Genomic DNA, 16,702 nt, shown 5'->3' on the forward strand with positions numbered 1-16,702 from the left:
AGAACAGACTGACTACTTAAAAGTGCACTGACATGGAGAGTTGGAATGGTGCAAGCCTACAGGCTGATTACCTCATCTCAGGTTAGTGTTAGCCCCTAAACAGTGATTTCTTGCCACTGTCTGTGAACTAACATTCTGTGACAAAGATAAGAATCTTTTGGAATTTACTGATCTAATAGACCACTAGCTTTTACCAACCCAAAAGCTAAGAATGTCATCAGATAGTACCTTAAGCCTACAGAAAAGCTGTCTCCATCTTGTTGTAACTGCCTTGCTGATGTATTGATGAATGTATTTTAAATTTCCCTTGATTCATGTCTATTCTTAGTAAAAACATAAAATGTCATGAAACTGCTGCCAAGTGTTCACATGGAATTTGAGGTAACCCAAGTTTGTGTTCCTAAGTCATAGTCACTCAAAATGGCTCTAGAGTACTTTTACTTACTTTAAGGTGAGAGCTGTCCTTGGTCAATAGAATCTGACAGTTCTAGAAATCCCACTTCATCAGGAAATGCTCAAAAGTGTTCTGGTTCACATTAGCATCTACCAACACTGAAGATAACACTTCTCTACTCCGCTCACTCCCCTGAGACAGAAGAGAGCTGGCATTCCTGGCTCACCTGTGTAATTACGTTTGGGCTTAATACCAACTACACTTGGCACATTTACTGAATGAACAACTGAATACCTGGGTAAAGATTGATTAGTGTCTATAATAATAAGTTGGACTTGAACTTTCCAGTCTGCTTCTGGAGCATCTGGGAGACTGACCCAGAGAGCTAGGGTCCAGATCAAGCCACTCTCCTTTGGTATTCATTTGCCCAAGTTCTAAGGTCAAGGTTTTTTGACCCATGTCACAGTTCCCTCTCAGAGCTTGGCATTTCTTAAACAGATGCTTCTGACTGAAGCTTAAAAGTCCTGGGTTTTCCAGAGTTTATTCAATGTTGTATCCAGGTTATCTTACATGACATGTTCAAGGCATAGGGGATAAACCCTATATAGAACCACGGCTGCTATATATGTCTGTAAACAGGGGCTTAACCTGGCTGTCTTTTGAGAGGTTTCAAACAACAGGAGATGGAAACAGATGCAGGGACTCAAAGCCAAACATTAGGTGAAGCTCTGGGAGTCTTGTTGAAGAGTTGGGGGGGGGGGGATTGAGGGAGCTGGATGTCAAAGACACCACAAGAAGACCTACAGAAGTCAACTAACCTGGGCTCATGGGTGTCAAAGAGACTGAACCACCAACCAAAGAGCATGCAGGGACTAGACCTAGGCCCCCTACAAATTTGTAGCAGATGTGCTGCTTGGTCTTCAGGTGGATCCATTAACAATTGGAGAGGGAGCTGTCTCCGACTCTGTTGCCTGCCTTTGGATCCTTTTGGCTGTACTGCCTTGTCTGGCTTCAGTGGGAGAAGATGCCCTTAGTCATGATGCAACGTGATGTCTCAGGATTGGTATTAATGGAGTGGGGTGCAACTTGATGTCCCAGGGCAGGTTGGTATCTATCCTGTGGGTGGGGGTTTTCCCCTTCTCATCAGAGAGGTGGATTTTGAGGGTAGAACTGGAAGGACAGGAGCAAGGCTGCAACTGGGATGTAAAGTGAATAAATAAATAAATTAATGAAAAAAGAAAGCACAGGTTTTCTCTGCATGCTGAAGCCAAGGCTTTCTCTGTATGCTGGTTTGTGCATGCTACATTTGTTGTATAAAGCTTCAGGTCTGTCTCCACCAACTGGCTTCTTTTGTATGTTAATCTCCATGGTGGGTTTTCCTTAGACTTTACTCTCCTGCCACACTGCAGGCTGGCAATTTAACATAACATTAATGGGGAAGTCACAACTCTCCCAGGTGACAAAATGTGCCTTCTCTTACTAGAAGCAAAAAACATTTTCTACATGGTTCAGTGGATTTACCACTGGTGGAAACACCCCATTAAAATTTCTCATCAGACTGTGATGAAAAGAGAAATATATTATGTAAAGAGAGACAGAATGAAGGTTGACCATACGATCAATCAATGGTAATACACCCTTGTTTTCCTTATCTGCTAGGAGCAAAGGAATTTCTGAAATAGTAACAATTCTCCAAATACACACCCTCTGACAAACCATTAATCATAACGTTTATCATGCCCTAGAGTATACATTTATAAGGTGAAATTCTTAAACTCTATGAAGCCTAAATAACTAGTACGGATAAGAGGTAGGTTCGACAGTTCTGTAGTATAATTCATTTTAATACTCAGTTTAATATGCCATATTTGAACTCTGCAATTTCATATCTGAAAAAGATATTTGCAGCATGACTGGCAGTGACTCCGAGATCAGTGAAAACGAGAGAACGCTGGGGCTTCTGCGTACATGTGTGGAGTTGTCAAATGGAGCTAATCAGTGATAATTGAAAAAAGAACTTGAAAAAAAATCTAGTCCTGAGAAGCTGTGACGGCTTAGATAAAAACTTTTAGAACCTACTGACTTGGAAGACCACTAACTTCATAGTGCACATGCCTGTGCTAAAACTATGCAAATATAAAGACTATGTAGGGCGAGTTTTCAAGTTTCTCTCCTTTAGCCACAGGTCTGAAAGAGAGATTGGCTTGAAGCTCCATATTCACAGCTAGAGTTTGTTTCTTCTAAGGGGCAGAATGACAGTGTAGATACTGTCTTCTTCAGGACTCTGGTGGGAATCCATGGCCTCACACATATACTAATACTGAACTCGACTGCTCATTGTTGTGATGTATGCATTACATATAATACATCTCTTCTTCTCTTCAGTGCTCTGGATGTCTGTTGTCCCAGCCTTCTTGTGACTTTGATTGTTGGTACCTCTCTATTATATTTTCAGGTCTACTCATCTTTCACTGCCTTCTATGAACATTTAGACATGTTCAACTTAATTTTAATTTCTTACATTATTTCTAGAAATTCCCTATCTTTGTGGCATTATTAGTGACTGCTGAGTCCCTTCTGTATCCCAGGTTGCACATTCTTTTGACTAAAGCAACATGGACTCTGAATGTAAAATTGCTTCACATTTCACAAGGTGGTGAGCTCTGAACACGTATAGAGATAAAGTCCACATCATACAACAGGAAGACTATGACCTATCATCTGGAAGAATCTATAGGGAACAAGAACTAGCCTAGGAAACTAGCCTGCTGTCAGTTAGACATGTTACGAGTTGGACCACTGTTTCTATTAATAATCCTGGAAGCAAAACAATAATTTCTCTAAGCATCAGCTTCAAATGGCTAGGGCTTGATTAATGAATAGCTTCCCTATTTTTGGTTCCAGTATTCTATTTTAGGATCAACAATAGAAGTGCACTGTGCTCCTGAGACCCACCACAGCCTGTACCATGCCTGCAGAGACCACTCCCAAATCTTTTCCTGCCAGCAGGTTTCCATTAGAATGCCATGTCACTCCTTCACTCCTCTTTCTCCCTTGAGTTTGCCAAAGTGACTCTGAATACAGCCTCGGACATTTTTTGGGTTGTTGGTGATGATCTTTATGTGGTTCCACATGAGCAGTAAATGAGAAAAAGGGAAACTTCAAACACTATGATTCTGTATTTTTAAGCTCCTGATTGTGCCGATTTCAAAACCTACAATATGCCTCCATGCTTCTGCATGCCTGATATGTCCTCTGCTGCAACATCAAAGTAGATACCTCTTGTCTCCAGTGCTCTGCATGCCTGTTTCCCAGTCTTCTTTTGGCTATGACTACTGGCCACTTGTTGCTGTATCTTCATGTCTGCTTATCTCACCTTTCTGAGTAGAGGTGGTCAGAGCTCTCACCCCTTGACCACTCTCACTCAGTGCCCTCTGCCCAGGCCTCTGCTATGAGTCCCTTTCACATGTCAGCACTCTAATTACTCTAATTACTTCTTTACTCTTCTTTCCCTACCACCCCCAGTCTGGTGTAACTCAAGTTCAATCTTGTTACTCAATTAAACTGGACTAAGATCACCAAGGGCTTTGTTTTCCCCACTATAACATGTATTCTAAGTGTCCAAAATTGTGGCTGAGCATGTAGGAGAATCTGATACTTCTGGGCTTCTTAGTCTCAGAGATGCCTGACCTAAGCACTGGCTTGTAGCTTTACTAGAATTACCCTCACTGCAAGCTGGGGAAAGAGTGATGCAGAATCATTCATGTTTTGCAAACCTAGATCACAGAGGGTCAATCAGGCCCCGCAAAACACACGCTCGTTCTTCCTCTTCTCTCTGAGATAGCATCAGCATCCTACAGCAAAATACTCCGATTGTCCTGTCCATCCTTAGCATGAATCCAGAAACATGAAGAATTGCCTGTTGTATACTGAGTATCACTATTTTCTACCTTCTAGAGCAGTGCCTGACACATGGAATAAACCTAATGAATACGATAATAAAAATACTCAGATAATGACTTGTGTTGGGAGATGTGGTCTGAATAAAAGCAAGTAAGGCCTTTAAAAATGCTTCAACCTTTGAAGCCTCCAGAGATTTTTACCTGGCTACATTGAGTTCAGTGAGGGATAAGAAGAGCCAGTCTCTCTTTTCTACCAAAGCCACTCATCTATATTTAAAAAGAAAGACTTACAGTGTTATCTGTTAATCTCTATCACGTACCTTTATCACAGTTGAACAATATTAGTTTGTGGTATGAACTGAGGGGCAGAGCTGTTGAGTCTTCTGTTTCCTATTATTTGTGTGTATAAATATTGAAATTCCTGGCATTTAACTTTGAAATCTGCCACTTTGGGAAAGTATAATTAGAGTTGAACAAAACAAAGGGAAAGTCAGAACTCAGATTTACTGCATTGTTTTCTTCTCATGGAGACAGAGGACAAAGACAGCTGGAAAAACAGTAGGTGTTAGCACATATGGTGGGGAGGGTTGCTCAAATTCCTACTGAGCCAAGTAAGAGAGCCAGACTCTCGCTCACCCTAGCTCTATCAGAACACCTAAGAAATACCTACTACAGCAGGAGCATGAGGGTCTCTTTGCTATTCCATTTAAATATTGTTAGGCCTATAGGAAAACAGCCACTATAGTGTGAAAACATACTATCAAAACTGGCTTAGCAATTAGAATAACCTTCTTTCCTTAATTGAAGGGTCATAGGATAGGACAGTAGTCCACACTGCCTTAATGAAGGGTTATGGGAAGGGTTTCTACAGCAGTCTAGCACAAGAAGGAAACAAGTAATGGCCTTCAAAAAAAATGTCTGACAGGAAACCTATAACTTAGGTAATAAAGATTTAAATTTAGATTTTGAGGGTGAAGCTACAGTACTCAAAGTAGTTTGCATAGATGAGTGGTTCTCAATGTGTGTGGTTTGTGACTCCTTTGTGGATCGAATGACCCTTTCCAGGGTCACCTATGACCAACTGCATAGCAGATACTTACATTATGATTCATATCAGTAACAAAGTTACTGTTATGAAGTATCAAAGGAATGGTAGCATTAGGAAGGTTGAGATTAGGCACAGATGGAAGCAGCACACTTTTGGATGCCGTACTGAAAGAGGAGGAAGGACTGACATGTACATGAAAGCTTGCTCTTTATAGTTGAGGTCCTACATATAAATGGACAGGAAACATGTTCACAACTCTAGAGAGCAGAGGAAGTGTGGACACTTTAAAAGACTGAAAAACTGACAAGCTGAAGTTTGGGAAGTTCATATCGACAGAAACTGAATTTAATAATCACAAGGACTTGCCAGCTCTGTATGAAGCACAGAAGGCACAGTTATTTCTGCCTGGAGAACAGGCTTTGATATCTGTAACCTGAGCCCTGCTTGACTTCCAGTTTCCAAAGGGGAAAGTAGTATATTGCATGCTACAAAGCAAGGAAACAGCTCTAGGCACAGGTACTACTGCCGTCCTTTGCTGGACTAGTTATTGAAAAGAACGTCCAACTAATCATCCTCAGGAGTGAAGGTTTCCTTTTCAAAGAAGAGAGCTTTACTCTTGTGTTTTAACTTGGTGATGTGTGTATCATACTGCAGATGAAAGGGAGTTATTGAATATCTTCCCAATGGGTATCTATCAGCAGATCTTTGAGATAGCCTCGAGTGATGTGAGATTTTTGTCCTTGGGCAATCTCATTCTACTTTGTTCATGTTATCTGTACACAAAATATATTATAAGAGCAAAATGAAAGAAAAGAAAGCAAGACTCCAAATGATCATCAAGAAATAGTTATAAGCCATGGCACTATACAAGATGGGTTTTATGGTGAGTGAGTTAGACTTTAGTAAAGCTGTATGTATACATACATCTATACATATGCATTAACACACATACAGTTATGTAAGATAAAAACAATGTGAGGATGTTTAACTCAAAACTGTAAATAAAGCCACATGTATGAGTGAAAAGCTCACACTGGTGCAAGGGACAGCTTAGTTTGTGACAGCAGCAGCACATGAGAAGATGAGTTTGACACAGGCCACAGCATAGTCTATGGGTTGTTAAAGTCTCCTAAGTCCTGGACCCTCAGCATCTAATGTAGCATTTGGTATATTGCACATACATAAAAGTAGTCCTTAAATAAAAACACTACATAAAGTAATACAACAGAAAAGCCCCAAACGTCACATAATCTTCAAGTAGATGTATTAAATATAGGTGCGTCTTTCCCAATTTCAGAACCAAGTCTGTCTGTTGATCTATCTATCTATCTATCTATCTATCTATCTATCTATCTATTATCTATCTATCTATCTATCTATCTATCTATCTATCTATCTATCTACCAACCAACCACAATATCAAAATAAACAACATTAACAGTCAGCAACTGTCTTTGGATTAGTGAAGTATGTGGGAACTGTGATCTTTGTACTTTATTAATTTCATGTCTAATAACCTTGTCCTTCATGATTCTAGGATGGAGAAAAAAAATCCTGAGCTGTTCCCTTTCTATACCTAGGCAGCTTAAAAAATTAAAAAGTAACACTCAAATAAGCCATTGTATAAGTAAATTTCAAACAAGCTATTCTGAGTTGTTTATATTTTTAAATATATGCCATTTCCATCTACCTAGAATACTCTAGACATCTTGATTAGACAGATAGTATTTTATTAGTCTGACACTCAGGACAGCAGCAAATTCAACTGCTGTCTCTCTAGGACAACTGACCTAGAGGATAAAAATAGAGTTGTAATCTACATGGACACTAGCAATGTCCTGACATGATATAACTCTATGAAAAGATACTGTATACACACTAAAACCAAGTTATTGGTGTTACTCAGTGTTTACACTAGACACCAATTTTGGAGGTCCTTCCTAATAATTTTTTGGTGGTGGTAAGGGAAAAAAATTCTCAGCAAGTAATTTTTCTTAGAGTGCATGCCATTGTTAAGATGTCTGACATGACTCCAAGGCTATTCCTTCTCCAATTTCTATTTCACAGAAAGGTTCCATCACTTTCTCTGTCAATTACAATGCTTTAGAGCCACAACAGAGAAGACAACAAAGACTATGTGTATAGGCTTGCCGTTTCCCACAATGCAATGGAGACCCTTATTTATGGGCAACTAAGAAGGGAGTGGGCTACCCTCGACTCATATAGGGTCTGGGAACTGTGACAAAGACTATCTAGGAAAAGCATGTTTCCTAGGAAACTCAGGAATTAGGACTGCAAAGGGTTTGTATTTCTATCAATAGTCCTGAAAGGAACTCAGAACTAACAATGACTGTCTCTAGCCACTAACACCCTCATTTAGGATATTAACAATTTTGTTGTAAAACAAAGCAAGTACACAACCAAACTATCAACCAGCATCTTCTAAGCCACAGAGTAGCTCCATTTTCTTCCCTTCTAAGACCACACTGCTGTGAGAAAGATATGCTATCTCCTGTCCAAGAGAGACACCAGGAGCACAGCCAAGGTGGATGTCTAACACAGTGTGTTGATTGGCAGAGCAGCCACACACCAGGTGCTGTGGAAACATACCCAGTTTCAGACAGCCAAATCTTCCCTCAGCTGCAACTGAGGGGATGTTTTACACCACCAATTTAGCCTTTGATATGTATGAGATACATACAATGTGATACTTAAATACATATTTACATTGTAGAATAATCCAAGCTAACAACAAATCGACCACCTCACATGCTTTCTTGTGAAGATATTTAAAGTGCTCAGCAATTTTGAAATGTATAGTATTAATTGTTATAAGCACTGTTCTGTGTGAATGTATCAAGGTGCCCTCCTGCCAAGTCCATCAACTCTGTACCCTTTGATCAGTGTTTCCCCTTTGTGCACTCATCTTCCCCAGTGGATCTAATCACCATTGCACAGTTTTCTAGGACCTCAACTCTGTCAGTTCTATAGCCTTATTTACTATTCTGCAGTAAATACCATGACCAAAAGCAGCTTATGGCTTGCAGTTACAAAGGGAGCTTATGACAGGAGATGATGACCAGAGCAGAAGGTTGAGTTATCACATCTGGACCACACATAGGAAGAAGAGATTTAGAAGTGGGATGAGACTATTAACTCTGAAAGTCAACCCTTGGTGATGTACTTCCTCCAGCAAAGGTCCCATTCTAAAAGTTCCTAACCTTCTCAAACAGCACCACCAACTGGGAACAAGTGCTTAAACTCATAAGCCTAAAGGAGGCATTTCTCATCCAAACTACCACATTCATCAAGATGTTCTAGTCAGCATTATTGCTTTTCTTCTACTAACCTTTAAGTTTACTGACCTTGAACTACTAAAACCCCTGTGTAATGTTTGGGGGGTCTAACAAGATATTTATTATAGAATTTTCTTTATGTGTTTCAGAGCAACATGTGCTCTACATTGTTGGGTGGTATGGCCTACACATCTCTTAGGTTCATCAGGTCTAGTGTTTGCTCAAATCCATTGTCTCCATTTTGATGTTCTCCTCTCCACTGTACTTACAGAATGTGTGACATTACATTTATCATCACCTTATCCCAGTCTATATGTCTTTAGAGCTAAGAAATGTTGAATTTTGTTTTGAATCCATTCAGCCACTCTGACATTATTTCAAGTAACTACTGACAGGTAAGACTTACTATAGACATTTTATGTTTTTTTAAAGATTATTTTACAATCCTCCATTCTTTTTTTCTAGTTTTCTCTTTGGGTAAATCACTGAGTTTTGAAGCAAACTCTTTGTAGCAACAGCTGATAGATAAAGTAGGAACCTAGGGGTGAGAATCAGTGTTTGTAGGCTGTGAACAAAGTTTTATTTATCACATTTTGTGGTCTAGCCATGATACGGTCCAATATATAACTCAGGCTTTGTGAATGTGTGGATATTCCACTGTAGTGTTCTGTATGTTGTAGTTCTGAGTGTTATGACCATGTGTTCACAACACTTTTGCTAATATGTACGTTTTTATGTTTTGAAACTCCTTTTTTCATTTTTGTTACATTTTTTTAGACTTAGTTCAGTCAAATAATGGTGTATTTCTTTAACATGTTGTCCCACCTAAGACTGATACAGATGGTTTGGTATAGAAACACATAGCTCTAATACTAACATTCAGGAGGATGAGGCAGGAAGATACTAAGTTTGAGTACAGTCTGGGCTGCACTGTGAGAACCTGCCTATAAAAGCAAAAGAAGAGCTGCAATAGGGTTTGAGAAGAGTTAAGGATGCGTAATAGGAACTACAATCTTCTTATCATCCTTGATTTTGTTTAATGTTACCCAGGCGAAGCTGTGGCAATTTAGGGAACATCTCCAAATAACTTGGCGCTTTCTTTCTTCGAATAGAAGTTCACACATAGACATGCATAAGTGAGAAATGCAAAGTTAGTGACATATCCCATGAAGTGCAGTGGACACTCTGACAGTTGCAATTTATCAACATAAATTTTTTGCTTAGCTGCAAAGTGTTTGTCACAGGGAGATAGGGCACTTCTTAAATTGCCTCCTGCCTTCTTTAATAGTAATCTTAGGTTTTACAGTGCAGATCTCTCGGAGCAAAAAAGACACCTTGGTGCACAAAGAGAGAAAAATTCATATTTCATGTTTATCAGCAGGAGTATCCCTGCGCTACTCTCTTTATTTTAGATTAGAGATCTTTTCCCCTCTTCTAGAAGTGTCAATCGATCACTTTTGTAATGAAACAGGAAGAGGCGAAAACACTAAGAGTAAGCAAGCCAGCCTATGCGCCATTTCACTTTCCTTTGTATCAAAGAAAAGACCTATCTGAATTCACTGTCACTATCTTTCTGGTAGCTTCTAACAGTATTAGGTGGGGAGAATACTCTTACTAATAGTTACATGTAATAGTTATTATAATTTGTTACATCAGAGCATCAAATTGATTGAAAATGCATGCATTTAAAATGTTCCCAAAGCTGTTATCACTTGGTACATTTTATACACACACATACACATACACACACACACACACACACTCATACACATTCATACACATGTTTCTTTAAGCTACTTTGGACATTATAAGCACTGTTTTTTTCTTTTAAAACTAGTAACGATTTGCATTTTAGATACAGTTGAAATATCCTACTATACACTTTTTTATCTATTCACAAAAATCTAATGTGAGGGATACAGCTGAATTCTAGTGGAAATTTCTAATAAAGTAAATCAGTTGAAACATGGGCTCTGATTCTCTTAATGTTAAAGACCAAGCTTGCCTGACCCTCACTGAAATTACCTGCCCACCAATCTTATATTTAGAAAGCCAGTTTTAATACTGCTATTAATAATGCCCAAGTCTCTGAGTTATTTTCCTCTACAATTATAACAGCTTAGCTGTTACAGAACTGACTCATTAAGAATGAATAATTTGCAGTTTTGTTAAGCTCCCTGCCATTGTCAGCTGGACTTCCACTACCCAAAGGCATGGAGACAAGACCAAAGTTGTCTATAATCCCTCCTCATATTTGCAAATTTATCTGTCAGTGACTATGTAGTGGTCCCTAGCGGTAGTAAACAGACTGCCAGTATGGTCACCTCTGCTGCAAAGACCAGAAGCTGCCTTCAGAGGTCACCTCCTGCCTCCCAAAACACATGGAGAATTATTGTGGCAAACAAAGTACATTTTCTAACCAGCCAACAAGAAAATAGTGAGACTAACTTGTGTTATATAAGAGGACTCAAGGTGATCAGATCTGTTTATAAAGAAGACAGAAGAGGTCAGAATGATGATGAAAGTGCTGCCAGTTTGGAAGGTAGAGAAGAGAAAAAGTCACCAGCACCAATACTGTTTTAAATTTGAAGTAGGTCTTCCAAAGTAACATTCAAAACAAGATTTCACTTCTGGAGTGGGCTGGTCTGATGCTGCTTATATTCAAATGCTAAATTCTCGGCCCCAAGATCTGGTTGTTCCAAGAGGAGCAGATCCTCACCTATACCAGCTTTTGTTGTATAAACCTTGCCTACCAAGTTGTTCATGATTGGTTAATAAAGCTACAGGTGCTGGTTGGAAGAGAGGTAGGCAGGGCTTCAGTTCCGTGGCTGGGGTCTGAGGCAGAGACCACAGAGAGGGAGAGGAGTCAGGAGGAGGAAGGTACCAAGGGATAGGTGGATCGTGAGCACCACGATAGGATAGGATGGCTTCGAGGATAGGCCGGTTGGAGTAGGTGCAACCTAGGGAGTGATATCTTGGGATTAGTGACAGAGAAGTAGAGAAAATAGCATAGAGGGCCGATATCTGCCAAACTCTAATGCTTTAAGGCTTATTACAAATATAAAGGTTTTGTGTCAAGGTGGGGTAGAAACATCTAAATCATATTTGCCACAATACATTTCCTTCTCGTAGCAACTACAGGAAGTGGAAAGAAAATTATCACCCTGTCATAAACAAGGAAACTGAGGCGGAGAAAGTCTAACTGATTTATTATGAGCTAGGAGCCAATGGTGGGTCTGTGTCTAGGATTCAGGACATCTCACTAAATTAACATTTATCACTCAGTGTTGATTACCTACAAAGCACTGCATTGTAATTTTTATCAGAATGTTAGTTAGTGAAAAAGGCCATACACAGAGATGCAGAACACTAAACTGTCATGCAGGGGTGGGGCTTTCAAAGCAAAGGATGCACAAAAGAACAGGAACAATCAGGAGATAATTATCTGTTTGGGGCTAGATTATCTCCATTATATCTATTCTCCATCCTCAAGACTTTCTTCTTTTCTATCTAGAACTGGTACTAGATGATAAAATACTATTGGCTTTCTGTCCTTTTTACGGGCCTTCACACATTTCTATCTTTTAACCTTTCTCTCAGACACTGTAAGGTGACATAGCAAGTATCTTGACCAGAACATCACTTCAATCCTATGTCAGGGTTCTCTTTTCCTTTTACTCTGGGTCCCACTATCCACAATCTGTCAGTTGATGAACAGCTTTGCATCAGAGGGATCTTGCTAGGAAGGCAGGGTCCCAAGACTAACCTCACCTCCCACATCAGAACTTGCATTTTAACAAGACACATTACAATGTGAGAACTACTGTGCGAGGCATTGCTTCATGAATTAACCCCTCCATTCTCCACCACTGGTCTCCTTGAAGACTTTCTCCTCCCTTTCCTTCTTCAAACAACCCAGATCCACTATTAGGAACAGGTGAGAACACATGTTGACTCCTCCAGTGACTAGTATATCTTTTTAGCTCTTAGGTCATCTCACTTTAGCTTCTCTGCTTACCAGATTCTTGATATTAATGCTATGCCCCTGTTCTCTTTACATTTTATTCTCTTCTTTCTTTATTAAAACTCTGAAACTTGACTTCCATGCTGACATAGTTGAACAATGTGAACAGTATGTGCATGAATGGGTATGTATGTATATACACTCTCACTCACTGGTGTAGATATAAATAGTTCACTTTGGTGAGGCTGGATCAACTCTTGAGACTTCCACGGTTACTAAACTGAGTGAAAATGCCTTCTGCAGGCATGTGGTGCCTTACCATATTTGTGTGCCCACTCTGATCACTGACCAATTCAAGATCACCCACATTTGTATATTCCTCCTTAGTGGCTCGGTTGGCCTGTACCAGGCCAATGTAGCATCGTAAGCACTGCACTTACTTCAAAGATAGAAACATCACACAAATAGTACACAGACACAAAATTCATGAAGACAGGTACTTAAAACCTTGAGCCAACTGAATGTCAGAATGGCTAGCCTGTGTATAGTGGTATATTGAAAATGAAGAAAGGAACCAATCAATGGAAGCCAAGAGACTCATTACCATCCAATGTCACAAATAAGCTTGGGACAGTGAGGAACCAGAAGACAACATAGAACCAGATTCTTTCCTTTGTCCAATGACTTTCTGGAGGCATTTGTACAGCAAGGCATGAGAAGGGACTCTGAGCAACCCACTCACTTGTGATTGGATGTTGTGCTATTCATCAGGTCTGCCTCTTATGAAGAAAAATGGCGAGCATAGAAGAAAAGAAGCACAGTGAAAACAGGGGTGTCCCAAAAGGTTAATGTGCTCTTTAGCCCTCTCCTGACAGATCACCTAGCAGACACACAATCTGTTTACCTGATCCATGCTGAAAGAACTGTCACGCTTCACCTTTGGAAATGGGCCATTACTCCTGGTGACAGATTATGAATTGTGGAATATAGCCAGCACCTGGCCAGACAAGGAAGAGTTCATAAATCAGACTCAAAAAGAAATACGTCACTGGCATCCTTGATATCTACAGGGGTTGGAGTGGGGTGTGAAAGACATGTAAGTGGGAGTCAATTCAGTCTACATGAGTATATGTATACTGATGTGTCAGACATGGTGTGAGGACTGTTGGTTGTCAAAATATCTTTGTTAAGGTTCTACAAAAGAACTACTTTATTTATGTATTTATTTATTTATTTATTTTTAATCTACCTGAGGAGTTTTGTTTTCCCACACTTTTCTGAGCCTTCTAATGAAAATGAGGTTCCTGAACTGCCAGGCTTGCCTATGCACAGAGCACAATTCCTGACTCTGTGACCTGACTCAGCAGCCATGGCTCCCTCTCAGCTTGCCCTGTTCAGTGTGTCGGACAAAACTGGCCTCATGGAATTTGCCAGAAACTTCGAGTCTCTTGGTTTGAGTCTGGTCACTTCTGGAGGCATGGCAAAAGCCATCAGGGATGCTGGCCTGGCAGTCACAGATATGTGTCTGAACTAATGGGGTTTCCCAAAATGTTAGGGGGCATGTGAAAACCTTGCACCCTGCCGTCCACGCTGGAATCTTGGCACACAATATTCCAGAAGATACTGCTGATATGGCCAGGCTTGATTTCAACCTTATAAGAATTGTGTCTATAACCTGTACCCCTTTGTGAACACTGTGGCTTCTTCAGATGTAACTGTTGAGGCAGCTGTTGAGCAAATTGATATTGGTATCATGACCTTACTGAGAGCTGCAGCCAAAAACCATGCTAGAGTGACAGTCGTCTGTGAACCAGAGGATTATGCAGCAATGGCTGCAGAGATGCAGGGCTCTGACAGTAAGGACATCTCCCCGGAGACCAGGTGCCACTTGGCATTGAAGGCATTCATCCATACCTCTCAGTGTGATGAAGTGATTTCAGATTACTTCAGGAAACAGTACAGTAAGGGAATTTCTCAGATGCCCTTGAGGTATGGGATTAGCCCTCATCAGTCTCCTGCCCAGCTGTATACATTGAAGCCCAAGCTTCCCATCATAGTTCTCAACAAAGCCCCAGGATTCATAAACTTGTGTCATGCTTTCAATGTCTGGCAGCTGGTGACAGAACTGAGAGGAGCAGTAGACATTCCTGCCATGGCTTCTTTCAAGCATGTCAGCTCAGCTGTTGGGGTTCCACTCAGTGTGCAGGAGGCCAGAGTCTGCATGGTCTATGACCTCTATTCGACCCTCATGCCCATGGCCATTGCATATGCAAGAGCAAGAGGAGCTGATAGGATGTCTTCATTTGGTTATTTTGTTGCATTATCTGACATTTGTGATGTCCCAATTGAAAATAATTATCTCCAGAGAAGTATCAGATGGTAATGTTGCCCCAGGATATGAAGAAGGCTTGAAAATACTTTCTAAAAAGAAAAATGTAAGCCAGGCAGTGGTGACACACGCCTTTAATCCCAGCACTTGAGAGGCAGAGGCAGGTGGATTTCTGAGTTTGAGGCTAGCCTGGTCTACAGAGTGAGTTCTGGGATAGCCAGGGCTACACAGAGAAATCTTGTCTCAAAAAAAAAAAAAAAAAAAAAAAAAAAAAAAAAAGTAAACTACTGAGTTCTTCAGATGGACTAGTCGTACAAACCAGATGAAAATGAAGTTCGAACACTCTTTGGTCTTCGTTTATGCCAGAAGAGAAGTAATGGTGTCGTCGACAAGTTGTTATTTAGCAATATTGTAACCAAGAATAAAGATCTGCCAGAGTCTGCTCTCAAAGACCTCATTGTTGCCACCATTGATGTCAAGTATACATAGTCTAATTCGGTGTAGTATGCCAAGGATGGGCAGGTTATTGTTATCAGAGCAGGACAACAGTCTTGGATTGTACACGCATTGCAGGTGATAAGGCAAACTCTTGGTGGCTTCAACACTTTCCTTGAAGTTTAAAGTCGGGGTGAAGAGAGCAGAAATCTCTAATGTCATTGATGAATATGTGACTGGCACCATTGGTGAGGGGGAAGACCTGGTGAAATGGCAAGCACTGTTTGAAGAGGTTCCTGAGTGAACTCAGGGAGGCCAAGGTGAAGGAATGGGTTGACAAGCTGAGTGGTGTGTCTGTCAGCTCTGATGCCTTCTTTCTTTTCAGGGATAATGCAGACTGAGCTAAAAGGGGTAGTGTGGCCTACATTGTCGCTCCACCTGGATTAACTGCCAACAAAGTTGTGATCGAGGTGGGCGAGGAACTGGGGATCGTCTTGGCTCATACAGACCTCCGGCTCTTCTACCACTGACCTTAGCTGACATTGTTTCCTGGCTGTAGATAATGATGTGTGGAATCCTTGAAAGTCCCTCTTTTTGAAAAGAGTCATTTGTATCTTAATATTTGGGTCTATAGTTTTCGGTAGTTGGATCTTACTTATTTGAAAGATATAGCTTTCTAGTCTAAGACACCATGTGCAAGGCTTGTTTCTGCAAAACCTGAAGGCATTCCTCCCTCCTGGAGCCAGCTTTCAGGAAAAGTCCCTATGAGACACCTAAGTGCAGGTAACCGGGAGAAGCCAAGCTGCCGTATGATAACATGTCCCCCCTGTGGACTGCTTCGCCCAGGGCTCCTTTCTTCCTGCCCCTCAGAAGCTTAGCTGTTTGCCTCCTAGACAAACAGCCAATTGTCCCCTGGGAACCGGATCCTTAGCAGAACCTAGACAATGCTGATACTGCTCTTCCTTTCTCCAGAACTGCTTAAAAACTGTTAGCTACTTAATATACCAGTTTGATGCAAATCTACAAACGGATCCAGTGTTCCAAGGTAGAGTTTTTCATTCAAAGTGAGTAGATATGGACTCGTGTTTTGTGTGTGTGTGTGTGTGTGTGTGTGTGTGTGTGTGTGTGAATGCCTCCCTGTACTGGGCAGGACATAATTGGATCTGTGTCCCTGTGTTTGTAGGTCTGACTGTTCACACAGAGGATGCCTGTGATCAGCTGTAACTTTGGTCAGTTAGCCTTAGGATAGTTTTGCCTTCTCTCCAATCCTCTAAATAAATTTTAAAAAGTTAAATAAAATAAAATGAGATAAAATGAATTATCTCAACAAAAAG

The 16,702-nt window shown here is 40.6% G+C and overlaps 1 protein-coding gene and 1 pseudogene across 2 annotated transcripts in view; one reads left to right on the forward strand and one right to left on the reverse strand.

Moving 5' to 3' along the window:
- Positions 1 to 16,702, reverse strand: part of Tpk1 (thiamin pyrophosphokinase 1) — a 364,719-nt gene that overhangs the window by 13,410 nt on the left and 334,607 nt on the right. The gene's annotated exons all lie outside the window — the stretch shown is intronic.
- Positions 13,739 to 16,001, forward strand: LOC116098821 (annotated as a pseudogene).

Source organism: Mastomys coucha, unplaced genomic scaffold (assembly GCF_008632895.1).
Source record: "Mastomys coucha isolate ucsf_1 unplaced genomic scaffold, UCSF_Mcou_1 pScaffold20, whole genome shotgun sequence".
Lineage (NCBI taxonomy): Eukaryota > Metazoa > Chordata > Mammalia > Rodentia > Muridae > Mastomys > Mastomys coucha.